At 48.4% G+C, this 27,416-nt stretch overlaps 1 protein-coding gene across 2 annotated transcripts in view; it reads left to right on the top strand.

The window, feature by feature from the left end:
- Positions 1 to 4,459: 4,459 nt before the first annotated feature.
- PACSIN1 (protein kinase C and casein kinase substrate in neurons 1) overlaps positions 4,460 to 27,416 on the top strand; it is a 61,408-nt gene continuing 38,451 nt past the window's right edge. Inside the window, exon 1 of one of the 2 annotated variants that reach the window (XM_029572581.1) lies at positions 4,460 to 4,603. The gene's annotated coding sequence lies outside the window, so the exon portion shown is untranslated. Of the gene's footprint in view, positions 4,604 to 15,881; positions 16,017 to 27,416 lie in introns of those variants that run through there. The other variant, XM_029572583.1, reaches the window with a different exon arrangement.

Here is a 27,416-nt window from a genome sequence, read left to right as displayed (position 1 = left end):
AGGATCCTTAGTGGTGGGAAAGCGAGTGGCAAAGCCAAAGAGCAAGCAAGATCTTGTGGTATTGCAATGGGAAGACAAAAAGGGAAGATTAGAGGGACCTGTGATCTTTTCCTTCCATCGGTTTCCATGGAACTCCTTACACCTCACAGCCCCATCTCATCCCCGAGCTCCATAACCCAGGGCTAGAATAGTGACCCCTCTCAGAAGTGGGGGCAGTCCCTGCTCATGGCCCCTGCTCATCCCCAATTCTGTACTTCTGGGGCAGAACAATGCCCTTGTACGTTGAGTATGTGTTTCAGGGAGTATCTAAATGAGGTGTGAGGGGGGGGGGGGGGTGGATATTATTTATTTACCTGCTCGTATTTATAAAACACAGAATTACAAAGCACTCAGTGTGGTGAACAACATACGATAAATATAATGAGGCATGGGCAGTCATTTTTGGATTCTTGCCCTTAGATTACATCAACAATGTAACCCAAAAAATCCTGAATGCAGTTTCCCCACCTTTTTCTACCAGGGATAACATCAGCAGAGTCACTTTGCATGTCTGAAAAATGATAATGAGGCTTATGCATAGCGAAATGAGGCAGCTAATGCATTCTGCAGCTTGACACAAGGCGGACCTAAAATACTTCATTATACATTCATTATTGTCCTTCCCAGTTTCTGCTCTGGCTTTGAATAGCCAATGCTTTTATTTGCCAGCCTTCCCAAATAGCTGCTCACCTTGACTTCCTTTCTGGCCTGAACATCGGTGAATCGACTTCCAAAAGCTTAGGATGTGAATCTTCATATTTCTGCTGATAACCAAACAGTTCAGCAAATATCTTCCAGTGGAATTTTGTAGACCAGTGGCCTAAATGGTTTATTGATTTTGTAACAGTAGATGCTGAAACTCCAGGGAGGATGACTCAGAACCAACGTCGGGAAATATTTCTTTGTGAGAGGGTGGTGGATGCCTGGAATGCCCTTCCAGAAGAGGTGGTGAGAACAAAAACAGTGAAAGAATTCAAAGTGGCATGGGATAAACACTGTGGATCCTTAAAGGCTAGAGAATGGAAATGAAGAAAAGGGTGCTGGTGTGGAGGTCACTACCCTTAACCAAAAATCCTTCATACTCTTGATGCAGCTCCATCATGGCTCTCTGCTTCAACGGCAAGGGGAAAAGGGAAACTGGATTCAAGCAGCAACCAAAGATGGCCCCCTGACTTCTACGGTCTGGGAAACTGCTAAGCTTGGGGGTAACCTGTACAGCGCAGCAGATAGATACTGCCATAAGCTTGCTGGGCAGACTGGATGGACCATTTGGTCCTTTTCTGCCATCATTTCCATATTTCTATGGATCTGGGGCTGATCCTAAATGATGGCCTCAAGGTTAGTTGTATTGTGACAAGACAGTGATGAGAGCCAGGGGGATGCACCAGGGTGCCTAGGGAGAGTACAAACAGCAGGAAAAAAAAAGGAGTTTTGATTGCTGCTGTGAAAGTCATTGATGACTGACAGAGCATTGTGTCCTCTTATGGAGGCCTGAGTGAAATCAGTCCAGGTGAGATTGACCAAAATGGTGCAGAGTCTACACTCACAAGCCCTAGCAAATAGTAGTTAATGACAAGGCTATGTATCCTGTAGAGGACAGAATGAAAACAGAAGTCAATATGATAGAAACATTTAAATAAAACAAAAGTCTAAATAATGCACAAGAGGAAAACCTTATTTTATTTTTTATTTTGTTTTAGAAAAAAAAAGGAAATTCTAGAACAAAGGTTATCGCTATAAGGTTCAGGTAGGTAGATTAAGAAATAATATAAGGAAGGAATTCTTCATAGTAGTATCAGCATTTAAGGAACCATGGGATCTTTTTAGATTTTGTAATGTATTGCTATTATATTTTATGATATATATATATGATGTGCTGATTTTATTGATTATTTTGTATGATTTGCTTGTTCCTCATCTTGATGGTTTGTTTTGTAAGGTGAGTAATTAAATTCAGATAACAGCAATAATGAGAATGCAGAGTTAGAAACCAATTAAGAACGGTGATGTTGCAAGCAACGGTGATGTTAACCCCATATATTTATTTCCAAGTTATTTATACCTGTTCTTTGTAAGACATTTACTTGTCACTGTTATTGTTCAAAATGTAAACCGAATTGATCAGTAATTCTGTTACTGGAAAGTCGGTATAGAAAAGTTCTAAATAAAATAAATAAACAGAAAGGGGAACTAGGTAGATCAGAATGATGGCACTTCTGGTCAGTGTCTGCCATTGCAACCTGTTCTGATGTTATGTATATTACAGTGCTAGGTATGCTTCCCCTCTGTCTCCAGAGATTCCTTATAAATAACTTACACTGGCTCAGGTATCACATCTTCTAGCTCATGTGGCAGTCTCAAGTGCATTTCACCTGCCCTTGGTGCCATATTTACATTAGTTGACAAATTAGTTTCCTTCTGCATTCATACAGTGGTTCACCTCCTACATCATCATTTTTTGTTCCTGTCCTGTTTGTCATCTTCTTTCTTCCTCTTCCTTATCCATATAAAGAAAAAACAATGCAAGTTACTTATTTAGTATAGAACATATGAGCATAACATGAGTCATCTTCTAGTGACGGTGATTAAGGTTCCCAGGTATGGCCCAGCAGATCTTGAACTACATTATTTGTCTGGATTACCATCTTCATTTCCATATTTTGATTTACTCTGAAAACCAGACCTTTTGGGGGTTTCTCCAGGATGGGATCTGCTTGGTAACCACTGTGCTCTGCTCATGCCCACCTCACCTTTCAACAGCTGTGCCTCACACTATGTCTTTCATGGATTTACCTATGTGGAAATAGAATATTTTTGGACTGCAAAGTTTTCTTTAAACTAAGCTTTTGCTCTAATAGTGGGCACACTTTGGATGCCAGTGTGGTTCTGAGAGGTGTTTCCTCCCCTCCAGGGGACTGAGGATCATGGATGGGGGTGGGCTTTCAGAGTCTGAGAGGCGCTTGGCAGGAGAGGCAGAGGAAGCAGCAGGCTGGAGGTCCAATGGCAACGTCACTTCAGGCCTGTCGGTGTCACTTCTGTCCAGAAGGTACCTGCTCTCACTGCTGCAGGCCAGGCTTGTCTCACCACGGACAGTGCAGTTTGCCCACCTCTGCCACAGACACAGAATGGGAATAAAGCTCATTGTGAGGTGATGACACGAGACAGGGACCAGTAGGGATACTAGGAAACGATGCAGATTTTTTATCTCCTATGGGGCTCAGTGCTGGCTTTGTCTACCCCCTCTTTTCCTCTCAGTTTATCTGAGGGTTTTCACTTGGTGCCCAAATGAACTGCGTCTTGTTATAGCGATCAGGTCATAAAAGGCAGGGCCGACCCTAGCAGAATGCTGGTGCAGTTCCAGATGTTTTGCGATTTGAAACACCCTTTTGACATGAAGTTATAGAGTTACCCTATCTTTAATGTGTATTTTAATAATCCATGAGACAGGTATCTTGTTTCTTCTAATAATAGAATCTAAATATGACCCATTTAGCCTCACTCTCTTACCCCCTTCCATCTTGTGACTGTGCGATCTCTGGTCTGTTCACCAGACTGACACAAGCAGCAGTTTTGTAGTCATATTTCCCCCAGTGGTCCATAGTGATATGGAGTAATATTAGATCCAGAACGGCATTCCCTCTCTTGGACTTTCAGATTATTTGAGCAAACATGATGTAAACCACCTAGAAATGTTGGTAGGCGGTTAATAAATCTTTAAATAAATAAATAAATAAATAACCTCTTGAATCATCAATGAATTCCTTTTACTGTCATAGCTACTGCTGTGTCTGCCCTCCAGTTCCTGGGTAATAAGCACTGGTTTGAGGTACCTCCAGGTGTGAGGGATCTCTGTTACTGAAGGGTTTCGGGAGTGGGTTAAGTCCAGTGTGACCTGATGAAAAGAGCAGAATTCTCAAAATCTAATCAAGGAGGTACTAAGTCAGTCTAACTAAAAGATATCACCTCCAATTAATTGGAGAAGAGCAGGTTAGATATGCATCTGTTTGGGCTGATTTAGGTACAGCAGGATCCCACCTGGAGATAAGGGATGAACTGGATGACCTTGAGAGTCCTTCAGTTCCCTTATTTTATGATCTTCCACCCATTCCAGTCATGCCCCCTTCATGTCAGTTCCCCATTAACCTCCATAACCACCTGCCGGAAAGGGGCAGGGGGAAAAAGAGAGGGGGACCCAGGAGAGAACGAGAGAGTGAGAGAGAATGAGATGGACTTAGATCGGGCACCCGACGAAGTCACGGAGGCAGGAAGGTGAGATGGACAGAGGGAATGGGAAGGCCAGCTGAAGAGGGAGCTGCACGGCAGTGACAGCCCAGGCATTCCCAGCAGCTCAGCCTCTGATTGGGCGGCTAAAAATGCCTCCCTAATCTGTTCGCTGATCTTTACCCCCCACCCCCTCCCTGGCAGCTCCCTCCTCCCTCTCCTCCTCCTTCCAGGCAAGCGGAGCTGATCCCGTGCGCAGGAAGCCGCCCGGGGCCAGGTGCCAGTTCAGCCCTGCCGCCCTCTCCCCGGAGCTCCGCTCGGCGCCTCCATCCACCCTCCCCAGGTAGGTGGCCCGCCGTCGTCACCTCTCCATGCCGTGGGCGCCGCTGCTGCGTGCTCGTCGCTCCTTTCTGCTGGCTTTCATGTTTCCTGACCAGCGATTCTCGGGGAAGGGAGATTTAAGGTGGATCGCGCGCTGCTGGGTTTGCTTTCATTTTGTGTCTCTAGGAAACGTGCTCGGTGCGGGCTTGCATGCCTGCCGCGGAGAGAGGACTGACATTTAGGCTGTTGCTGTTGCCGAGAGACTGTGGTGGCCAGAGAGGCGCGGTGGGGACGCTCCCTCAGAGATCGGAGACCCCGTTCCCAGCTTCCCGGACACCTTTAGGATTCGTGGCCCTAGGGGGGCCCATGTTTATGCTGCTTGGCCCTAAATCCGGCCCAGCTGTAGGTACAATTTGCTGGATTCTGTATTAGGAATCGCCACCCAGGAATAGGCTGTTGGAGTCCGTATTTCTTTCTTTCATTGCTATGTATTTATTTACGCGTTCTCATATTCCACAGATTTCAATAATTATAAAAGACAAAACCGTGCATGAAAGGCTAAATAAATGGTAAGAAACGTAACTAAAAATGCACATTAAGTGAGAAAGTACTTTCTACCATGTGGTTTAAATCTGCTGGCTGTTAGTTTCACGGAGTATGGCCACTCCACTCATGGTTTTATAGACCACCAGCATTGTCCCCTCTCGGTCACCAAATATCCACTAGAAGAGGGCTTCCCAAGTCAGTCTTGGGGCGTTTTTAGGAAATCCACCATGAACACTGGCACAAACTGGGTCTCCGACATCTGCCTATTTATTGTGAAATCCTGAAAACCCAGCTGAGTGTAGGTCAGTAAATCAAATTTGGAAACCCCTGGGATACACAGGGCCGGTGCTTCCATTAGGCAAACTAGTTGTTTGCGTAGAGCATCAAACTTTTGGGGGTGGCAAAATCCCTCCAGCACCAGGTCCATACTGGGATAGATAATACAGCCCAAAAAGGGAGTGCTGTGCTGGAACTGCCCCCAAGAGGTAAGTTAGGGGTGGAAGGTGCATGACTGAAAGTTTGCTTAGGGCACCAAATACTCTTCCACTGGCCCTGAGGATTGTGTTAGCTAATAAGTGTAGTATTTGTTTGAAGAAAACCAATGAACTAGACGGGTAAGGATGATGCCTTTACAAAGGTAATGATTGTTTCAGTGTCGCCGTGATTGGCCCTCCCCCCAGTCTTAAATTTACCCAACTCTTAATTAGTGTTTGAAAACATTCTTCTTCTTCTTTTTTGTAATTAGACTGGACACTAGAAACATTTTGCCAGGGGTTCCAGCCACCTCAGAGGTGGCTGCGTTTATGTTCCAAGAGTAGCAGTTGGGTGCAGTATATGCCAGTGTGCCTTGCTCGGGAAAGAAGGAAATTCACTAAAGTACCCTACTGAACCCGGGGCTTTTAAAGCCAGGTCTTCCCATGATCAGAATGGCACAGATTGTTCCATGGCTAACGTCTTCAGACATTGTTCTGCCTCCAGCAGCGGGCTGGTTTGGTGCCTTGACCGTTTCACGCCGCGGCAGGGCTGGCCCAGTGGCTCAGGGGTGCTTCGGTGTGCACCAGATTCTGCTCCCCCCCCCCCCCGCCCCTGGGGCTGGCTGGCAGGGCTGGTGATTCCATTAGGCAAACTAGGCGGTCACCTAAGGCACCAGAATTTGGGGGGGGGGGGAGGCAAAATCCTGGCAGTACAAGGCTCGGAGGGGTGCCGTTCCAAAACCAACACAAAAGAAGGGAGCGCCGTGCTGGAGCCCCCGCCGCCACAGGAGAGAGCGATGTGCCAGTGCGGAGGGGCATGGCTGAAGGTTCGCCGAGGGTGCCGCGCTCTTGCCCTGGCCCTGCTGGCCAGGGCTGGGGAGCCTGCAGAGGCAGCCCTCGCGCTAGTCGTTGTGCAATAGCAGCCAGTGGCGCGCGGATTTAGGACCCAAGACTGCAGGGTTCCAGAGGGAGCCTGGGGAACGTGGCCCCCAGCTGAGAAGTGCTACTGAGATGGCCGGGTTAGGTATAAAACCTGGGGGGAAATCCCTGGGGAGTTTGCAATGTAAGGCTCACGGTGCCAGCTGCCAAGCCCAAGAGAGCAGGAGAAACATTGCCAGGCTCAGACAAAAATATCACACGGGAGCCTCGCCAGCTCTCCCTTTTCCCTTCTTCCTTGTAATTAAACAAGCACTGTCTCTACACGCCAAATATTTGGTCTGAAATCCATCCCTAGGTGTCTATAATCTCTTCAGGACTGGAACCAGAAATCCCCAAACCCTCCTTCCAGGTCCTGATAATCCCCGGGGCGCTGTGTGATGCCAGGGGTGCACGATGCAGTGCTGGTCTCTGGATGCACTGGGACAGGGAAGCAGTGGTCTCCCTGGCCAGGGCCTAGAGCTGAGACACCAGCAGGGGAGGAGATGAGGCAAGAGAGCAGGCGGACGCTTTTGAAATTGGTAGAATACTTCTTTCTCTTTGTTGCTTGGAACGGTGCCTCTGCTTCTGTGGGCTTTCAGCTAAATGAGAACCAGTTGGGCCCTGAGCCTTTATTCGAAGCTAAATGGGGCTTTCTCCTCATGTTTAGTCTCTCTCCCTCTCTTGTCTAGCCCGTCCATTTGGGCAACCGTCCTGCGACTGAATGGCGCGGCCCATGGTTCTCTCCTTAAACTGGTGTGCATGCACTCTTAGCTGGTCAGTAGGGGTCACTGTTGCATGATGCCTGATGTCCCCTTCCTCCCAGGGGCTGTGAACGCTGCCTCCAGAGGATCCCCAGCTCCATTGAGTCTTAAGGTACCAGAATGGCTTCAGGACCTGAACCATAGCCCTCCCGTACAGCATTGCCAGGCCCAGCAGAAACGTTCATGATTTAATCAAACAGACAAATGTGACTGATTTATTAAAGTGCAAGAGCCAATGGTGAGTGCAGGGAGGAATGGAGAGGCTTCTGCTTTTAAAGATGGGCAGGAGTGAGAGGTGTGCAGCACAGGATGGTGGAGACAGTGTGTGGGAGCAAGGGGTGTGTGGCACAGCATCATGGAGGCAGTGTGCGGTAGCGAGTTTTGTGCAGCTCGGCATCGTGGAGACAATGTTTTGGGAACGAGAGTTGTGCCGCACAGCATTGCAGAAACGATGTGCGGGAGGTGGGGGTTGGCACAGAGTTGCAGAAAAGATCTCGAGTATCTGCTATAAAAAAAAAAAAAAAGCACAACTTGAAGGCAATGAAAGTTACAGTGCGGCAGAGAACAATGGAAAATTTAAAGACAAAATCGGATACTTTTCTGACATCCTCTGGGGGAACTGAGCTCCTTAATTCTCTCCCATTTCTGACACGTAACTAAAATTGAGCACTAGGTTGGTGCAGGTGTTAGGATAAGGGGGTTCGGGGCTGGTACTTCTGCCAGGATCAGAGGGGCAGTGTGTTGGTACCAGTGTCAGGCTAGGATGGGGGGGGTCAGTACTGGTGCCAAGACAAGACAGGCTCTGCATTGGGTATCAGGGACCTGCATCACCTACTCCTATGAGGATGCTCCTCTCACCTGGGGAAGGGGGTGGGTGGCAGGGGAAGTCCCAGCTGTCACTTGATCCAGGGTGCACATGGACCAGGTTCCAGAGGGGGCTGAAGTCTGTGGCCCCTAGCCAAGGGATGCCCCTTTGATGGCTGGGCTAGATAGGGGTGGGGAGATGGAAACACCGGGTGATAGGGAATGAAGACTCACGGCTCTGTAGCTCCAGCATAGGCCATTTCTGATCAAGCTGGAGGAAACTCCCGAGCCTCAATTAAAAAAATGTTTCTTGACGTTGGTTGCCAGACAGGATTGTACTGAATATTTGCTGAGGGCCTATTACTTCTGTTTTGTTTCTCACGTGCACCACTTGTCTTCTCTGATAATTGCGCCATCCAGCAGGGCAGTGCTGCTAAATATTCTCGCCGAGTGTACGCTGCTTGGTGGCCCATCGGACGCAGCACGTGCTTGCCTGGTATGGCCAGACGATGCACGTCCCTTACGCTCGGGGGTGGGCGCTGAGAATCTTGAGTTTGCTGAAACCTCTCGCCCAGATAGCTTGGATTCAGAAGCAGGTGGTCTGCTTTGCTACTCCATGACTGCCATCGGTCACTGGATCTTCTGCTGGGAATGGGGGGGTGGGGGGGTGGGAAGAGAGGGGGGTCTCTGGAACAGCGGCTAGAGAAGCAGAGATAACAGTAGAATTAGGTCAAACCCCCATGACAACAGCGTCTTCAAAAGAGGAGAAGGAACTCGTGGGTGCAAATCTCAGCTGCACATTCCGTCACAAAAGCTGCTTAGCGATTTTTGCTTCGGCAGAGAGCAACTTTTCTAGTTTTGTCCCTGGCAGTACTACTGGCGGATTTGGGTCTAGCTCACTGGCGGACCCGGTGTCCCTGAGAGCGTGGCTGGCTGTGCCGTCCCCTTCGCCGCTGTCAGCAGGTTCCAGCCCTGGACGAGCTTGATGAGCCGCTTCCTCTGTCTCTCCATCTGTTCCTCAGTCTAGAGATGGCCTTTTCCTAGCTGCCCCCCTGCTGTGCAGGACGTCTCAGCAGCCTACTTTGGCCATCAAAACTGACAAACACATACAGTGACTACCCCCGGGCTTTGCTGCAGAAGGGGTTTCCGGTGGCACTTTGGCTAATCCACTGTGGGGTCAGAAAATAAGGCACCACTTTATATTTTTAAAGACAGCGGCCTATGGGGGGGAGACTGCCTTTCTCGCTCCCGCCCACGGGAGGCTTTATTTGGCAGGATGGACCAGAGCTGGCACAGCTGACCTTATTTTACCAAATTCTTAGCACTTGACTTTGCTGGGGTAAGTGCCGTTTACTGTCCTTTTCGGTGCCTGCACACGCAACAGATCAAAGAGAGAGAAAAAAAAAATAACACAATTGCGACGCCATCACAAACCGGTCCCCACCTGCCTTTGCGGCATGCGCACTGTACGGTCTCCCCAGTATGCGCTGTCTCTCTCCTGCTGCTGTGCATCCCCCTGGAGAGGTCAAACTTCCCTAGTCCCCTCTGGGACAGGGTCCCCGCAGACACCTCCTGCCTCCGTGAGGTGGTCGCTGCACGCTGGCGACAGGGGCTAGGGCTGCCTCTCTGCTGCTGCTGCTGCTGTCCACACAGTGTCAGAAGTATCTCACTCCTACATTCAACCAGTGAGGGGGAAAAGCAACCCCCCCCCCCCCTACACACACACACACCCCCCGGTAACATCCTCCTCTGGGTGACGTGGGAATCTCAGATTGCTTGATTGGTCCCCGAGTCCAATTTTCCAAAGAGAAAAAAAAAATGCACAAAGGCAAGCGTCCATACTATCAACGATTTTTATCTGAGAAATGAGCCTTGGCAGGTGCACAGAGAGGAAAGACAGCTGCCTCCCTTTCTCTCCTTAGCAGGGGTCAGTGGGTATTTCTCTCCTTACAAATGTTTTGAAGTCAAAATCTGCTTTTCCCCAGGGCCTGGCCCGCACGGCGCCGCTGTGGGTTCTGATGCCGAGGGATTCTCATTGGATTCTCCAGAACACCTAAGCGCTATTTCCTTCAGAAGGGAGCCGGCTTGGCATTCTTTTCAGATTCAGGAGTTTTCCCCGAGGGAAGAAGGAGCCGTATGGTTGACAAACTGGACCCAGGGCCAGCTGCTCGCACTTATGCGACGTTTCCCCCCGAGGACCATAGCTCGGGCCTGAGCCTCCTTAACCTTGCTGCGCTCTTCTGCAGGAGGCCGACAACTCAGAGGGCTCGACTTTCATAAAGGATGTGGGCCACCTGGCCTGGGACTCTTTCTCCCCCCCCCCCCCACCCCCCTCCCATGGAGCGTCGGTACAGTAGCCTCCTATTTTTGCTAGGTGGCTGTACTTAGCCCCTTTAGAAGTCGGCGTTCCCGGCGCTGTGTTTAGGGCAAGCTAGAAATTCAGCCAAGTAGGAGGAATTTTCAGCGCTGGCTGACTAACTATGTCCGTGCGCCCGAGTAGCTGGCATCGCTTTAGCCATCTGCGTTTATAGCCAGCTAAGGTCAGACAAAGTTTCACGTGATGTTCGCGACCTGATCATCCAGGTAAATCTAGCCAGCTACAGTGGGGCGAGTATCAGATAAGCCCACGTAGCTCGCCAAGTGCCTTGCGGCTAGTTTTTCAAAGGGAAACTTTTTTTTATCAAATAACAAACATGGTCGCCCTTTTCGCCGCCACGCTCTGTGTTACCCCTGCATAAGCACCAAAGGGACAAACCCAGCTTCTTATGTGCGGGAATCAAGAAGACCTTGACATCTTTCTGGAACACTCTACGGATGTCATTTCACTGTAAACCACTCTGGGAGTGTTGCTGATGATGCGGTTATGATGATTTTTAAAATAAATAAATTAGGCGGGCAAGGTCCCTGTGAAAATTGCCTACGAGGCCTCTCGGCTAAATGTCCCTGCGGGCTTTGTGCCGGTAAGAATTTGCCGGAAAACAACACGCGTAGATTTGGAAATCAGTTCTAGGCCCGGTTTCCTAACCCACCCTCTCGCCTCCCCCCCTGGAATGCCCCCCTCATTCCTTCCTAAACAATCATGTGCCGAGGGAAGCTTTCAGACAGCCCGAGGAGAGCTGGAATTTGTGGGGGGGTTTCCCTCAGGAAATGTTGATTCAGTTTTGGTTTTAAGTCACTCCCTTGAAAGCTGTTCTCGGTTTAGCCGGCTGTCTCGCCACTGAGCAGCTTGCCGGAAATTTGCCCCCCATTGTTGAAACGCGATGGCGTGGAGCAAGTTTCGCTTCTAACGTTTTGTTTTTTTTAAATACTTTCTTCAGGTCAGGGATTGCATGGAGTAAGAGCAGCTTGTCGCTCCCTGGAGATTCATTTGCTATCTGTTGTGAGGAGGACCCACACGCAGACATGATTTGGTGCTTGTTGTGTTGACTCAGTTAATTATATTTAAAAGAGTTGTGTTTGGTGGGCCAGTTCACTTGAATAGGAAGAACCGAGACTTAAGTGAGACCTTTTTTATTGGACTAACTCATTACATCTGTGACTAGCTGGGGAGTTTTCCTCCCTTCATCAGGCCTTTCCCTGAGGCTGGCATCGGCATGCACTGTCCAAGGAGACCTGCCTTTTTCCTGAGGATGGAGTCCATGTCTCCGTTGGTGACGGCTGGTCACGGTGATGGAAGGGGATGCGCTGAAGGCCCTGCTGAATTCTCCAAAGAGCTGGAAAACGAAATGCCAACTGCACCCATCACATGATGGGAACCAGAGAATTGATTTAACTGTGCATATGGTGCAAGGGGCTGTGCTCTCTGCGGGCGAAAGCAAGGGCAAATTCACGGGCACGTGGCAGAAAAATGCTAAGTGATGTTATCAACCTTCTTTAACTTAATTATTTCTTATTTAGTACTCCTGTTCCATAGGATCAGAGGGCTTTCAAGAAACGTAGCAATACAGAATATTTTAAGTATTCTCTTTTACTGCGGCTCTGTGTTAGGTTTCCAGTGGCTGCCATCCTGAGGCTTCATTCACAGGCTACTGGGATTTTAACCCCTTCTTGTGTCCCCCTTCTCTACCCATCTGTCCCATCATTGCGATGGTCCTCGGCCGAGGCTCACAGATTGTAGTTCCCCCTCTGAGCCCAGTGCAAGCGTCAAGAGACAGCCGGGGCCCTTCCCTTCCCAGGGTCTGCGAGCACTGCCTTAACAGCATGCCCAACCTCAGATGGCCCTGAGGAGCAGGAGCCGGGTCAGAAATCCATCTGGGGTTTTCCATGCAGCAGCAAGCAGTGTCCTCGCAGACTCCTGTTTCTCATCCCGTTGTCCTACATCGGAGGTAGCAGCAGTAGCAGCATGGACGCCTGCTGTCCCTTCCAGTTTTGCACTGCTTCGTCCTTTGCCTGATGCGTGGTGTGAGCGGACCCTTCAGGAAGAGTGCGTGGACACGTAAGCACGTTCCACACAAACCCCTCATGCATGCAGACAGATGCGTGCACCCTCCACAATAGGCACTTTTGCTGTAGCAAGATAATACCTAAAAATGAGAAATTCTGAGGCAGGTTTTGAAAGATCAATGCTTAGGGAAGTTTGCCAGATAAGACTTAGCCGGCTAACTTACAAGGGATAGCCAGATTTTTTTTTTTTTTTTAAATTAAATTCACCTCCAGTTAGCTCCAGTTTTTTTTTTCCAGGAAAGGCTGATCCAGGCCTGTTTTTAAGTCATTGCATGCATGGTCTTGGAGTTCCGATTTCCCCATGGAAACGAGGTCCTACAAGTCACTGCAGGTGCAAAGGGCCGAGGAAGAGGACTCTGGATATACTGGCAGAGGAAGACCACCCTCCAGCCAGCATTGCAGTGATTAGAGCGACCCACGCCGTGGCTGTGCATGATGGCAGCAGCGGCTTTGCAGATGTGGTGGTGACTGTGCAGTGGCTCTTCAGCAGAAATGGCAGTGTTGGTGACTGCGGTGATGAAAGTGTTGCTGACGGGGGACTTCATCTTCTTCAGAGCACTCGGGTGTCAGGATATGTGAGTGGGCTGCAGCTTCTTTTCAGATATTATTCCTCGTTGTTTCTGAAGTTAGCATTGGAGGGAGCTTGCTGAGCCCATATGGCAGTCCTTGTCTCTCACTTCATAAGTGTGCGCTGTGGGTGGTTAAAGAGAGAGAAGGAAGGAGATGCATGGTTGGGAGCACAAAAGCAGAGAGGCAGAACATGAAACAGCACAGAGGCAAACCAAGGGCCCTACAGCTGAATCTGAAAAAGAAAAAAGGATTTTCCAGCAAAAGCCACAAAATCTCCAATGCAAATTCACATTTTACCTAAATAATCATGAGCATACCCCAGACTATTCCCACCTTAACTAGAAACATGACCCATCTAGTCTGCCCATCTGTCTAATTTATCGAATCCTTACAATCCCTATCACTCCCTCAGAGATCCCTGCATTGATCCCAGGGTTTCTTATTTATTTATTTATTTAAAATTTTTATATACCGACATTCATCCAGGATATCACATCGGTTTACAGTGTAACACAAACAAACGCCAAGCATGGCACTTGAATTCTTGAATTCAGTTGAATTCAGATACCGTTTTTGCCTCCACAGGGAGGTCATTCCATGCATCCACTACCCTCTCTGTAAAGAAATATTTCCTAAGATTATTCCTGAGTCTACCCCCTATCACCCTCATCCCATGACCCCTCATTCTAGAGGCTCCCCTCCTGTGCGTGGAAATCTTTGAGATATTTAAATGTCTCTATCGTATCTGTTAAAATTATTTGATGGTATTATTTAACAAATTCTCTTACATGGGAGTGAAGTTTGGGGTCTCTCATTAACTGAGAACTATACAGATAGAAACCCCTGCACCTCCAGATCAGCAAAAAGACACTTCGCGTACAATAACATGTGCGGAGCAGGACTTGGATGTGTCCCTAACTACTCACCATACAAAAAAACAAATATTCAGGTTCTGGTGTCACCTCCGTAGCAGTGACTTGGACTTCCTCCATTACTATGCATCTTGTGAAAAAGCATAAAACCCTGCAGCCCTCCCCTCCCCTGCCGAAAAACCACACATTTGGAACTTATATATCCAACCTGCCATGCCAAAACAGCACTAACTCTCAGGACTCAAACAGCAACAATCCTAGCTAGGACAAGGTAGCTTTGCAAATATAATGTGAATTCCTGCTCTCCCTGCCTTTGGAAAGGGGCTGCACATCCCAGCCCTGCTGCGCACTAGCCCGCTCGCTACAGGGCTGGGGGAACGCAGACTCTGATAGGGCCCGGGGTAATCTGTGGGGCCTTAAAGGGGATCACTCTTGAAGAATAATCATTCCACACTTAAGCTGTTGTGTTACAAACAAAAATCAGACTTTACTGAATAAATCAAAAGTTTTAGTAGTTAGAAAAAGCAAAGACAGCCCAGAGCACAGAAACTCAACTCCTGTATGTGGGCTGATCAAATCTTTTTTATCAAACTCATCCAAATAGAAATTTTGTTAAACTTGGGGATTGTATAAAAAAAACCCAACCCTATCCTCCTTGTCCGTAAAAGCCAACAGTGCCAGCCCCTCCCTCCCCATTGTCAAGCTGTAGTGTCGGTCTTGTAAATACCAGAAAAAATGCCCCACAGGGGGCGGCCAGGTATCCTGTAGCTGCTGAAAGTTTTATATAGAATGCTTCTTTACTTTTGTTATCACTTGGGGGGTCTATAACGGGTTGTGTTGTTATTAAATGGGCCCCAATGTAAATAAGTGTAAATAGCAGGTGGCAGTTTGACAAATTAGACCCCTGTATCTCTTGCACAAATTGTCCTGACGCTGACTCCGGCAGGGAGGGCGGGGAATGCAGAATACAGGAGGGAATCTGTTCTGGTTACCGAGTCTCTGGCCAGGAGAAGCATTAGGTACTCAAACTGTTGCCTGCGCTGCATTTTGTGGCCAATTTACTTTCATTTGCCAGAAGCAGCAGAGGCAAGCATCAGGCTGCCTTCAGAATAAACGTTTTCCTCTGTGGAGCTCACTGCTATAACTGGGCATGCAGAGGCAGAAGCTGCCAAGGCCAGTCTTCATGCAGAGCCACTGACGAGGTCTGGCTTGCAGGAGAGAGATTTGCAGGCCCAGGAGGCGGTGCATACTTCATGTATCGCACGCACGTTCATTGTGGGCAGCCTGGATAACCAGACCTGTTTGGGTAGCTCTTGAGTTGAGGATTGGAGTTGGCCACCTCTGGCACAACTGGTTTCAAAACTCTTCTAATTGAAGAGAGGCTGGAAAATCCCGCCCGGCCCCGCCTATCCTCCAGGTATTTACTGTCGAGCAGGTTTGGTCAAACGCCTGCTCCCACTTCCTAAGAAAGAGTCCCGAGTGCAGCGGTGACGGGTGGGCTTTGGTAGGGTTTCGGTGGGTGGGTGGGAGATGGTTTCTCTGCTGCGGGCTTTTGAATTTTGCAACCCCCGCTTCCAGTAAAAAAAAGTAAACAGTATGGGAGCAGGTCTTCTCTCTGTACTGCAGTATGGCAAACCTCGCTTGATGCCTGCATTTCCCCAGGCCTTTTTAGGGGGGTCCTACCACCTTCCCCTGGAAGGCGTGCCGTGCATCGACGTTACTCCCGACCCTTCCTCACTTTATACCTTTCCGGCTCATCTCATAGGGCTCCTGCTGCAGAGCTGGCACCGCTTCTGCTCGGTGTCCCTCCCTCCAGCTGGGCAGAGTTTTTTTTTCTCGGCTCCCTCTTCCCAGGAGGGATTGGCTGCACGTCAGCCCTCTTTTCAGTTTCGATGTTCCCGGTTATGTAATCTAGAGTGCCTCCCATAAACCGCAACACACTCCATCTCTCTGTCTGGGAATGCCCTGCAATAAAGGTGAGCTTTGTAATTCAGCTTCTTCTGCCTGGCTCATCTCCTGCTCTGCCCCCGACTCTGTGTTATCTTCAGGTGAGTCCCTGTATCTTCCTGGGTCTCGGTTCTAATCACGGCTCTGTCATCTACTCTCTGTGTGACCTTGGGCAGGTCACTTTATCTCCCTGTGCCCCCCTAGTATCGTATGGTCTGTATAGTTCGAGCTTCTACAAGTGCTCCCCTCCTCCTGAACTCTGACCTTGTCTGTATCCTCCACCTCTATGGCCAGCTTCTAACTCTGGGCTTTGCACCTTGGCTGTACTGTGTGCCTGGAACAGCTTTCCTCGGTTAATATGACCCCTTGCAGCTCCTCTTGAAGTCCTGACTGGAAACCCATTTTTTGAGGTTGCTTTTAATTTTTAAACAAAGTTCCTGCAGGCTCTTATTTGTCTTGTGTGCATATCATGATGAGACTAAGCTCCATGCAGAAACTGTCTGCTAATCCTATGTGCATCTGTACAGTGTTATAGAAATAAGTACTACTGGTAGTAGTAGCAGTAATGGTACTTGGGTGATGCCTATAATATTGCTTTTCTCTCCTTTGGTAGCTCTCATACAGATTATTTCCTAAAGTATCTAGCCAGACTTTCTGGTCCGGAGGTGGCTGCATGCATACGTCAGAAGTATTACATTGTAAAGCCTGTTGGGATCCTGTTTTGATGAAAGAAAATAAATCAGTGTCTTATTTGCCAATACTTCCAAGACTCCCAGTGGCAGAGCCTGCCATCCCTCTTGTTTCTGCTCTCAGAATCTTCCTATATTAAAGAAGAGAGACAGACCAGCGTCATGTGGCCAGAGAAAGTGAGGCACCGGGTAACATGTTCAGAGTGACAGGTATTGGACACACATGGCCAAAGGTAGAGGAACTGCGAGCATGTGGCAGGACTGTCATTAGGGGATCACATTGCTCCCCTCCAGTGGCACTTACCCTTCCCGTCTGGGTGCGCAAGGCCTATGGCTGCCCCAAAACTGAGGCAGGATGGGCCACTATTGGCCAGCCTGGGGAGAGTGTGCGCGCTTCCAGGGGAAGGGGGCAGGGCGATGCATAGCTTGCCCTGCTTGCTTTCATCTTCTCATGTCCAGCCCCCTGTCCTTGCATGGGTGACCCATAGCGCTGGCCACATGGACAGAAGGAGAAATGCCGAGGCCAGATAGATACGCTAGGATTAAAAACTCAATATGGTTCTATTTCTGGAGGCTTCACTACATGAAATATTTAGCATTAAGCTTGAGGTTTATTGTAACTTGTTATGGAGAAAGCAAATTACTCACTGTTTGCCTCCAATAGAAAATAACCACCAGTGTGTGTGTGTGTGTGTTACCTCCACTCATAGTTCAAGTGAGGTACATAAGCAAAATATTGAACAAGCTGGACAGTGCATGCCAAGAGCATCGCCTGGAGGCTCGTTTCCCATCACTCACCTCTCCTGTCCCCGTCTGTGGTCTACAGGTCAGTGGTGTCGGCAGATGTTTATAGCAGTGGCACAGACTCCCGCTGCTCGTCCCACTCTATGGAAATATTGATGAGGGAGTCAGCATGGACCCTTGTTTCTCATCCCACCGTCCGGCGAGGGCGGGAGTAGCAGCAGCCATGGGCTCCCAGTGCTGCTTCCATTCTCTGGCAGCGGTGTCCTCGCAGACTCCTGTTTCTCATCCCGTTGTCCTACATCGGAGGTAGCAGCAGTAGCAACATGGACGCCTGCTGTCCCTTCCAGTTTTGCACTGCTTCGTCCTTTGCCTGATGCGTGGTGTGAGCGGACCCTTCAGGAAGAGTGCGTGGACACGTAAGCACGTTCCACACAAACCCCTCATGCATGCAGACAGATGCGTGCACCCTCCACAATAGGCACTTTTGCTGTAGCAAGATAATACCTAAAAATGAGAAATTCTGAGGCAGGTTTTGAAAGATCAATGCTTAGGGAAGTTTGCCAGATAAGACTTAGCCGGCTAACTTACAAGGGATAGCCAGAAGCACGGCTATGCTGCTGAATATCCACGAATAAATCACAAGTTAGCCGGATAAGTCTCCCGGGTTTCCAGGATTGAGGGTCTTTGCTCCATTTTTTTTTCTCCTTAAACCCTGAAACTGCAAACAAGCAGGCCGAGCGCACCGTTCGCCCCCGTTTGTACGTGTATTTTCGACGAGCTATTATTACCCCTTATACAGTAAGGGGTAATAGCGCGTTGAAAACGCGCGTCCAACCCCCCCCCCCCCGAAACTAATACCACACTCAACATGCAATGCACATTGATGAGCCTATTAATTAGTCCCGCTCGATACAGAAAGTAAAACGTGCAGCCAAGCTGCACATTTTACTCTCAGAAATTAACGCCTGCCCAAAGGCAGGCATTAGTTTCAGCTGGCACCGGGAAAGTATACAGAAAAGCAGAAAAAAATGCTTTTCTGTACACTCTCCGACTTAATATCATAGCGATATTAAGTCGGAGGCCCCAAAAATTAAAAAAAAATTAAAAATCTTAAAAAAAAAAAAAAAAATTCTGCCTGCCGGTTGGAAAATGGACACTCAATTTTGCCGGCGTCCATTTTCCGAACCCATGGCTGTCAGCAGCTTTGACAACAGACGCTGGTAAAATTAAGCGTCTGCTGTAAACCTGCTGACAGCCACTGCTTCTGCCAATAAGGAGGTGGGCTAGGGACATGCGAGCCCTCATTTGCATACTGAATCGCACGCCCAGGAGAGTGGCCTGGGCGCGCGTTGGGAGAGCGGGCGCTCACCTCGGAGCGCCGGCTGTCCCGCGCATTTTATCGAATCGCCCGATGGACTGGACAACAGTCTCTAGGCATATCTGAAACTAAAAAGCTGATCATGAGATAAATCAGGCTCACAACTGTTCTGTTTTTAATGCTAAGAAAACAGGCTAGCTGAAATCTCAGGGAGCTCAGAGCACACTGAGATGTCATTGAGCATTTTAAAAGCTGCCTTGTGATTGGTTGGTCATCAGAACCATAAGCAGATTTCTGTACCACCCTTGCTGATAATTCCCTATGAGATTGCTCACAGCAGTGTCCTGGAGGTTACCCTTTAATTCAGGGCTTCCCAGAGCTGTCCTGGTGACCCCCACAGCTAGTGGGGTTTTCAAGATATCCATGAGGTGAATTTGGAGAGCCAGTGTACTCAGTGTGTGCAGATTTATCTCATGTTTGTTTATTTAAAAAGTCTTCTAGTTTGCCAAATACATAACAAATTTCTCTAGGTGGATTACAGTTAAAAACATAGGTGCATCATTATATAATACGAAAAGCAAACAATGTGTATTCATTGTGAATATCCTGACTACCTGAATCTGAGCTCACCAGGACAGGTTTGGGAAGCCCTGTTTTGTCATAACCTAGGAGACCATCTCCTGTGGGTCAGTTCAGGGGCTAGTCCCCAACTATAAGCACGGGGTAGGGAAAAGGCATCTTTAAATGCTGTTGAACGTATTAAGTGAAGCCAAAAATAAAAGTTAATGTCACTGTAATGGCGATTAACTGTTGAAGTGCCAGATTTAATGATCTTCTGTTATGGGGGATGGTTCTGTGGGGATATGTCCCACTGTAGAGGCCGTCACTGTATCCAGGAGCATTTCATAATGTTCGAGACTGGAACGAAAACCCCAGATGTCCTGGAGGGTGAGACTACAGTCAGATACTAGAGGTCACTGGTTCAGAAGGGGTTAGAGCAAGGAAACCTGCGTTCAAATCCCACTGCTGGCTCCTTGTGACCTTGACCAAGTCACCTCACTCTCCATTACCCCCAGTACAAATTTAGGGGCCTATTCACTATCACGCCAATGCAATTAACACAATTGGACGTGCATCCATGAACCCTGATGCAAAATGGGGGCTGGCACGTCCAATAGAGCAAATAGCTGATAGCGCTCATCACATGTAAATTCTTGTTCATGAGGCTATTGGCTATTCCTCCCGATGCGCAAAAAAAAAAAAAAAGTGTGCCCGACGCACACACTTCCACCCTCAAAAATGAGCACCTGCCCCAAGCTGGCATGAATTTGAGGAGCACAAAAATTTGGCGAATATTAAATCTGAGGAACTGGAAAAAGGAGTTAGGTAAAAAAAAATAAAATACAGTGTGCCACGGTCAGGGTTACGCAATTAACGAACGTCCATTTTCCTAACCCGCGGCCGTGCACAGGTTAGGGAAACGGACTCTCATAAAACCGAGCATCCTTTTTCCTAACCCGCTGACAGCCACCTCTCCTGGGCGCCTGATGCCAAGGAGGCACTAGGAGTGCACAGTTTCCCCCTAGCGTCCTCCTCTTTACCACGGCAGCCCATTTGCATAATGCATTGGGCGCCCCGGGGAGGTCGTTCGGCGCGCGTTAGGAGAGTGGGCTCTCAATCATGAGCGCCCGTTTTCCGCACACCGATATTGCATCTGCCTGTAAAGGATTTCTCTCATTGTGTATCTATAGGAACCCCCCCCCCCCCCCCCCCCCCCCCCCGGAATAGAAAAATACCTTATGGTGCCTGAATCTGCTTTTGACATGCCTGAGCAGTCACAAAAGGTGGAATATAAATGAGCAATTTAAATAAATTGGGTCCTCTTGGAGTCCAGGCTCAATGATTCCAGAAGCTGACCCCAGTGTGAGAGGTCACTGCTGCTCCTGGAATTGTGGATGCAGAGGAAAAGTGACCTCCACGGCAAGAGGTCATGGTTATCAAGCTGCAAGGGACAGATTCAGGAGCAGCATCAGAAAACCTCTCTTTAGGGAAAAGGACTTATATTTATTTATTTATTTGTTGGTCCTTTTATATGCCGTTGTTTAGACTGGCCGACAGAACGTTTTACAAACACTTCAAACATATACAAGTTCCAGTAAAATATATCAAAACAAAAGATGGTGGTGGAGGTGGTGGGGACAAAAACAGTAACCCTAGAATTCAAGAAAGCTTGGGGTAACCACAGAGGATCCCTAGTGCTGAAGACATGAGAGGAAAGCCACAGATCTGCTGCAGTACCATAGATCCCCAGTTGGAGTGACATTGAGCAGACTGGATGGTCCTTATCCACTGTCTACGTTTCTATGAGAGTGACTGCTCCAGGAATCGAAGGTGATGTGGTTCTTGAGTGTAGCTTCTTCCACGAATCTTGGGGATGGTGAAACCTAGTCCTAGAGGACCCCCCCCCCCACCCCCGCCGCCAGTCTGGTTTTCAGGATATCCACAATGAATCAGTCTGGTTTTCAGGATATCCACAATGAATATGTAGGTATCATCTTAGATTGTAAGCTCTTCTGAGAAGGGACTTATTCTAACAGAAAAAACAAAACCTATTGTAAATTGCCTTGATCTAAATTTAGAAAGGCAGTCTAGAAATGAAAATTACTATGAGACAGAGTTGCATACAATGGAGGCAGCACAAGCAAACCTATCATGATATTCTGAAAACCAGCCAGGCTAGGGGTTCCTCTTGGATCGGCTAGGAGGCCACTGCCAAGTGGTAGTAGTAGAAATGGTTTCTGAGGGCATGACTGCTCCAGGAATTGGAAGTCACTGTTTCCTAAGGGTGTATCTGTTCCTGAAATCAAAGATCACTAGATCAGGGCTTCCTGGTGACCTCACAGCCAGCAGGTTTTTCAGGATATCCACAACAAATATGTATGAGATTAAGTCTGCATGCATTGGAGACCCAGTATATGCAAATTTGTCTCATGCATATTCATTGTGCACTAGGTCCTGAGGATGTGACTGTGTCCAGAGCCAAAGACCACTGGTTCCTGAGGGATGACTGCTCCAGGAATTGGAGATCGCTGGTTCCTGAAGTCTGAGGGCACAGGATCGTGTGGTGTGGCTGTCTGCTCTCCTTCATGCTTGCTCATCAGTGCCTGTTCATAATCAGTTAGACATGCCAATAAACCTGATATTTCAGAGGAAGGTCTTATATTCTTTATTCTATAAATAAAACTATGCAAAATATATCCATGCAGACAGAGGGAGGCTGTGATTATTGACCTCTGCCCCTTAAGAGCCTCAGAAGTTTAATTTATTTTCTGAGTATGTCACTGTGATTGTAAGCATCTGAACTGTTGCTCTTTTTTGGGGAGAGTACAGATGGGCTCCCTGCCTCAGAGATGCAGAAGCTCTCCCCTGTAGGCTCTATTATCTATAGCTTGTCTATATCTGTCCGCCTGGGAGCTGTGTCGCTGATAATACACTACAGGATATGAAATGGAGACTTTGTGAGAGACGAAGCTCCTCGGCTCCCAGGCGTAGTACGCAGACACACTGCACCAGGGAATGGGATTATATTAGTAAGTACTAGAATAGCAGAGGGTGTGGAGGGCAGGAGTGAGGTACACTTGCAGAGCTGGGGTATGAGCCCCCTCTGGTCTCAGTGCTAGAATAGGAGAAAGTGCTCTTGAGCAGGAATGAGGTGCATTGGCAGAGTTGTGTGTGTCTGGGTCTTAGTACTGGAGTAGCAGGGGGGTGCTGCAGGGCAGGACTGAGGTGTGTGTGTGAGAGTGATTGCTGCAGGGCACTTATTTGATACACGTCTGACTCCCAGAATCGTGATCATGCATGGGGGTTCCCGAAGGCTTTAAGCGAGGATGCTCTGGCACCTTGTGTGGGGATTCTGGGAGCTGGTGTCTGTGCGCCTGTGCTAGGAGCAGGGTAGTGGGAAGGAGATGCTGTTGGCAGAATCTGGATGCAGTGAGCATTACCCTGTTGTCATGGAAACCAGGAGAAGTTGATGGGAGACTGGAAAGCAAGGGAGGGTGAATCTAGAAAAGGAGGGGTAGGGGATTTAGAGAAAGGGAGGAAGCGGTGGGGGTGGGGAGAAGGGGAAGTGTTGGAGGAGGGGGGGGGGGTAGAAATGTGGGGAGAGGAAGGGAAGGGGTGGGAGAGAGGAGGAGGAGGGGCATAGGAAAGGCTGCTGCCTGCAGTCCTGCTGCGCCTGCTTTACCCAGAGCTGCAGCAGGAAGCAGGCAAAGCACAGACCGGAGGGGGCTCACACCGCTGCATCCCCCCCACGGCCCCCTGCCCTGTGAAAAGTATTGACAGGAATTGCTGTGGTAAAGGCTGGAAACGTGTCTCCTCTACTGAGGGCACAGCGGACATATCCTCCCTGGTAAGAGATGACAGCGTTTGTGCCTCCGAGCTCCAGAGAGAGCGGGATCAGAGACCGTGGTAGCTCCCTGTGCTTACAGGAGTCGCACTGGGTAGGGGAGGACTGGCTGTCCCTTAGGATGTGCTTGGTATGGGAGGACTGGTTGTCTCATGACATGCTGGGTATGGGAGGACTGGCTGTCTCTTGGTACGTGCTGGGTATTGAAGGATTTGCTGTTTTAGGTATGGAAGGATTGACTGACTCTCATGACATGCTGGGTATAAAAGGCCAAGGGTTGACATGCTGAATAAGAATGGGTTTTCTGTCTCTTAGGACAGGCTGGTTATGGAAGGGCTGACTGTCTCTAAGGATGTGTTTTGTCATGATAAGGTTGGTTGTCTCATGGAATGCCGAGTATGAGAGGGCTAGCTGTCTCTTGGGACATGCTGGGTAATGAAGTCTTGTCTGCTCAGAATATGCTGGGCTTTGATGGATTGGTTGTCTTACAGGACATGCTGGCTATGGCAGGGTTGACTGTCTCTCAAGACATGATGAGCTGGGAAGGGTTGTCTGTCTCTTGGGCAAGATGGTTATGGAACCAGTATGAAAGGTTTGGCTGTCTCCCAGGACATGCTGGGTATAACAGGGTTGACTGTCTCTCGGGGCATGCTGGCTGTGGAAGGATTGGCCATCTCTCAGAACATTTATTTATAATTTGCATTTCCTACAATAACACTAAATTATAATACTACAGTAAAGCAAATAAAACAGGATTACATTATTACAATAGACAAAACATGCTTGGTAAGGAGGCACTGGCTGTCTCTCGTGTCACACTGGGTATGGACACATTGGCTGTCTCTCAGAATGCATTAAATATGAAAGAATTGGCTGTCTCAACTCATGTTGGTTGTAGAAGGATCTGTTGTCTCTTAGGATATGCTTGGCATGGAAGGGCTGACTGTCTCTCAGGACTTGCTGAGCATGGGAGGACAGGCTGTCTCAGAACACCCTGGGTTTGTCAGGTTTTGTTGTCTCTTAGGACCCATTATTTATAGGAAGGGTTTTGCTGTTTTTCTCAAGATTCGCTGTATGGTTTCTTTGAGGGTATGCGAGTCTCTTGCTGAGTGGGTACAGTCACTGTATCAGGATATGGGGGTGGAATAGCCTTAGCCCATCCCAAAGCAGGGGAAGGGAGAATGTTTTGTAGTCGGTATGACATCTCAAGGAGGGTTTTCTGTGCACTTCTGCCTGTATATACTGTGTATGTACATGTGTGAATGTGTGTGCACTTGTACATCTCTCTGTATATTTGTGTGTAGCTGTGTATTTGGGTGTGTGCATGCTGCATTTTATGATAATGTGTAAATAAGGACATAAGAATGATCAGACTGGGCCAGGCCAATAGTCCATCTAACCCAGCATCTTATCTTGGACAGTGGCCCTAGAGTCATTAGTAACACCCAACAATCCCAAGCTAGAGCTCATCTAAGCATGCCATGCAGATATGAGAGAGATATAATTTATACTCTGTGCATGCTCAGCAAACAGGGTGCAGACCCCTTGCTGTCTGAATATAGGGGTGTTTGATTGCAAATACATCTGTGTCCTATCTATGAGGGGGCCCTTTGGATCTGGGTACTGCATCTAGGACTAGAACACAACCCCCACCCAACATGTGGAATTAAGCATCAGCCCCTCCCTTGTGCAGCAAACAGATCCAGGTTCAGATAACTTTATTGGCATAACAGTTTTTTACATGCGTTGCAGCCAGCGGTCACATCCAATCTCTCTAGCCCTGTCTGTGCTGCTGAAACAGGGGGAGATGGGTAAGAGCTGCACCGATAGGACAGCTGAGGGCGGAGGGGGTGGTCACTGAGACAGTGCTATGTCTGACCTGCAGTATAAAAATATTTCTGTATGTGTATATGTGGGTGGCTGTGGGTACATGGGCATCTCTGTGTAATACCGAGTGCACTGCTAATCTGGGTGTATTTGTGTATGTGCATCGCTGACTATGTACAGCTCTGCGTCTGGGTGTTTTTCTGGGTGTTTATAGATAGATGCGCCTCTCTGCTGTGTGTGCTGCTGCTGCTGACCACGACATGCACAAACCGAGAGCCCTGAGGCCGCCCACCAGCCAGGAAAAGAGGAGAAAAGAGCATTGATTAGCTGATGAAACACGTTAGCCAAGTGCGGAAGCCCAAAATAGCCTGAGCAGCACAAATCTGCCACGTGTTTCACACTGATTCATCTGCCTACTGTCTCCCCCCCCCCCCCCCCACCCCCAAAAACAGCAGCAGTGACAGCGGTCACCTCCATCTGTCCCCGTCTCCGCGAGTGGGGGTGGCTGGGAGAGTGCGCTCTCCGTCCCTGCTCTTCTCGGCTTTGGAGCTGTGTGATAAGCTGGGGAAGGTGTTGACCAGGTGCTCGGTCTCAAGAGGAGGCTTGGCTTCCTTGGGCTGGGAAGATGCGAGTTAAGCGCGGTGAGCCCCTGGCAGCGCGCTGCTCCCGGGGCGCGTTACACATCGCTCGTATTTTCGTTTTTGAAATTTTGGGGGCACGGCCCTCGGTGCCAATGCTCGGCCTTGCGAAAGTTAAGAATTGGCATGGAAAATGTTCCGAGTTTGAGTAGGGGAAGAAGGTGACACCGAAAACACCGGTGATGTTTGTTTAGTTCCATTTTAGCTTGCAGAGAATCGTGGAAGCAAAACAAAACAGAAATTGTTCCCGGCCTTAGGTTTGTTAGGTTTGTTGTTTTTTTTCCTTTTAATATAAACCAATCCTGATGCCAAATGCAGCTTTCCTGCTTCCGGTCTGTTTGGATCGTGTGGAATCAATCCAGGCGGAGGTTATAAATTAATTTAGCCACGGCCCTGGGAGAAGCTTGCTTTCTCGTGTTGGGGACTAGGTCCTTAGACTCGTTGCTTTTGCCTCTATACCTTAAACTGGAGAGATTAGGAGGCAGGAAACTGCAGGAGGTTTGTGGCAAAGGCTGAAACGCACAGGCCTGACTTGCTTTATTGAAATATTCAGGCCATCTTCTTGGTAAAAGTTCCTACTAAACATTGCCATGCTCAATGGGCCGACCTTCCTCTGCCTCTCCCTAGCCATGAGGGCAGGCTGGCAGCACGGGCACACAACAAGCATCCATTCCCAGTCTCTGCGGCTCCTCCTCCTGTGCTCACCCTGGGAGGAGAACAGCTGAGGAGACTGGGAGCACAGGCTTACAAGTCCCCGCCCTAGGGGCTTGTCTTTACTCTGTCCATGGTTTGATAAGTTGGGATGTAAAAGAAAGCTGGATGGAGAGGGTGGAACCAGGCTGCTGGCACTAACCTTTAAAAAGGAAGGAGAGCAACCAAAGGGGAAAGCCGGCAGTCTCTCAGCAGCGCATGGTTGGGAGGGAGGTATCTTCGAAAGATACCAATAAAGCATTAGAGTTAGAGCATCCCAACAGAGAGGCTCCAATAGTAAGAAAAATAGTTCATCTGCCTATAATTAAAAACTCACTTAGGATAAAAGGTTCCAACTTATCCCTTTCGCATGAAAAGCAGAATGTTAACAAAAACAAAAAACACACTTTAAAATGTTTGCATGCTAATGCCAGAAGTCTAAGAAGTAAGGGGGTCATTTTTCAAAATGCGATGGGCCGTTATCTCATGCATTAGGGCCTTATCGCATGTGATAACGCCCTAATGCATGCAATAATGACTGCATCGTGTGATATGATTTAAATGAGGGAAAGGGTTTGGGCGAGTTAAAAAAAAAAATTTTGGGGCCAGTTGCGCTGCGGGCGATAATGTTCTACATGTTATCGCCAGCAGTAGTGCCAAAAATAGCTACACCTTTTATGGGGGTGATCGTGTGCGCCACATCTGCGGCGCACATGATCACCCCCGTCCCTTTTCTAGTGGAATGAGAAATCCTATGGTAAGATGGGAAAGATAAGTGTATAGCAGTGAATGGTGATGACATAGACTTGATGACATAGACTTAACTGGCATCTCAGAGACCTGGTGAAAGGAGGATAACCAATGGGACAGTGCTATACCAGGGTACAAATTATATCGCAATTATAGAGAGAAGCAACTTGGTGGCAGGGTGGCACTTTATGTCCGGGATGGCATAGAGTCCAACAGGATAAAGATCCTGCATGAGACTAAATACACAATCAAATCTTTACGGGTAGAAATCCTTTGTGTGTTGGGGAAGAGTATACTACTGTTCACCTGGGCAAAATGATGAGATGGACAGTGAAATGGTAAGAGAAAATAGGGAAGCTAATCAAATTGGTAGTGCCGTAATAATGGGAGATTCCAGTTACCCCAGTTACCCCAATATTGACTGGGTAAGTGAAACATCA

This window comes from Rhinatrema bivittatum, chromosome 12 (genome assembly GCF_901001135.1).
Source record: "Rhinatrema bivittatum chromosome 12, aRhiBiv1.1, whole genome shotgun sequence".
In the NCBI taxonomy this organism is placed as follows: Eukaryota; Metazoa; Chordata; class Amphibia; order Gymnophiona; family Rhinatrematidae; genus Rhinatrema; species Rhinatrema bivittatum.
Note: the sequence above shows the minus strand (reverse complement) of the source record. Positions and strands in the feature narration are given on the sequence as shown.